Genomic DNA, 2,490 nt, shown 5'->3' with positions numbered 1-2,490 from the left:
AGTTGCTACTCGCCAAAGTAGGAGGTGGAACAATGTTTTGTGTAGTATGTTATGCCAATTGAGCTTGATGTCCCCTGCAACTATGGTCCCAAGCCCACAGGTTCAACTACTCGTTCCCTCTGGGTAGCTGGCAAGAAGTGACTACAACCTTGTCTCTTATCAGCTCTACAATACCCCTGGGAATTCTTACAGAACATACAAATACACTTGTAGAACCATTGTCTTCCAACCCTATACATGGTCTTGGGTACACTCCCTGCTGCATAGACATACCTAATAGTTCAGCCTGTCCACCCATCTATCCACCCGTATACCCGTATTTGCCTTCACTGACAATGCAGTACTGTATGTTCTTTGCAATTACTTTTACATTCCTTTTTTCTATCAGGTTTTACTATCAGTGCTTCTGAGTTACCGCATATTTCTGTAATAAGTCATGTTGGCTTTAATCTCTCCTTTAACCACTTTACTCTGTTCACAGTCATAAGAATATTCTTTCTAGAGTAATGTTTTAATTGTGTCTTAGTGCTGCTATAACAAATATTACAAATGGGTGGCTTTAAATAACATAAATTTATTTTCTCACAGTTCTGGAGGCTAAAATTACAAACCAGGGTCTTCGCTGTGTCGATTCCTTCTTTACTGATAGTCCAAGACAGCTCCCCCCTCCTGTTCATATCTATGTGTTTTAAAACAAACAAACCAATTGCCCTCGAATTAATTCCAATTCATAGTGACCTCATATCTGCAGATTAGAACTAAGCTCTATAGTTCCCAAGATGGTGACCTTTCAGAAGCAGATCACCCAGCCTTTCTTCCAAGGTGCCTCTGTGTGGACTCTAACTGCTAATTTTTCGATTAGTAGACCAGCACTTCACCATTTACACCACCCAAGCACTCCTTTTCTGTGTCTAATCTACTCTTTTTATAACTCAGACGTGATTAGATTTAGAACTTATCCTACTTGGATATGCTCTACTTAACATAACAAATAAAACTATTTCTAAACAAGATTACATCCACAGGTATAAGGTTAGGATTCCAATACATATCTGGGGGGTAGGGAGAATTATTTAATCCATAACAAATTGTGCTATTCATCTGTTCAGAATCTATACTGGACAAGATATCAAGACTGATTTTCACTTCTGGTAAGATGGAGGAATAGGTAGACAAGCCACAAAGACCCTCCTCAACAAAGAAAAGAGAAACCAATTGACAGAAGATAATTCTGGAGCCCTGAGCTTTGAAATAAAGTACACAGAAATGGATAAGGCACCAACTACTGGAAAAACCTGAACGAAAACAATGAGTACAGAGACAGTTGGAGCAGTGGACTGTCAACTACTCTGATGGGACCAGCAGGCTGAATATTTCCAAGTGGTGTTGGGACCTGAGAATTGACCTAAAGATTGGCCCTGGTCGACAAGGGCTGCAGGGATGACTGTGCTGGTGGCCTGTGACTAGGAAAAGAAACAGCAAGGAAGGAGACAACACGAGCTGTGGACGTCCCGCTGTCCAGAGGGCAGAGCCATTTTGATTGTTTACACACAGCAGCCATTTTGGATATTTAAATTGACCAAGGGCACAGCCATTTTAAATCTTTACAAGTGGCAGCCATTTTGGATTTTAAAGTGACAGCATTCTCATTCGGATTTGCTCTGATAGTGTAGTGCCTAAGGCACTTGACTGCTAAAAAGAAGGCTGGTAGTTCAAACCCACCAGTCACTCCTCAGAAGGAAGATGAGGCAATCTACTTCTGTAGTGATACTGCCTCGGAAACCCAAGGAGGGGTTGCTATGAGTCGGGTCTGACTCAACAGCATATAACAACAACAACAACAAAGAATAGGCTCTGTTTGCCAAGGATGACAGGAACATACAAGAGGCTGACAACAGGAAAGGAGACAGGTGGTGAGTGTATAAGTGCTGTCAACTAGCGAATAGAGGAGCACAGCACAGTACCCTGCTTACATAGATAACATACAAACAAAACAAAGAAAATGAAAATCGTGGGCGAGGCACTCCAATGTACAATCGCCAATTAAATATAAACACAAAAACATCACAATGCCTTGGAGGAAACAGAGCATCACAGTCCACACAAAGAAACAAGATAAAGCAGGAGAAACAAGGGATCAGGATACACACCCAACACACATCCCTGAGGAAGACGCAGCATTGAAACTTCCTGATAAGGAATTCAAAATAATTATATTTAGGAATCTTCAACGAATTGAGAGGCAGATTGAGGAAAACACAGAGAAAACCCTAGAACAATTTTGGAAGACAATACAAGAACAAAATGACAAAATAAATGAAAAATTATATATGATACAAAATCTACACACTGAAATCCAGAAGATTAATACTACATTTTCAGAGACACTGAACAGGCAAAGGAGTAGAATTGAATCAATGGAAGACAGAATTAGTGAGATTGAAGGCAAATACCTGAATACTTCTTTGGAAAGGGATCAATCAGAAAAAA

Source organism: Orycteropus afer, unplaced genomic scaffold, assembly GCF_000298275.1.
Source record: "Orycteropus afer afer isolate SDZICR_OR568_19922 unplaced genomic scaffold, OryAfe1.0 scaffold00253, whole genome shotgun sequence".
In the NCBI taxonomy this organism is placed as follows: domain Eukaryota; kingdom Metazoa; phylum Chordata; class Mammalia; order Tubulidentata; family Orycteropodidae; genus Orycteropus; species Orycteropus afer.
This window is presented reverse-complemented; position numbering follows the sequence as displayed.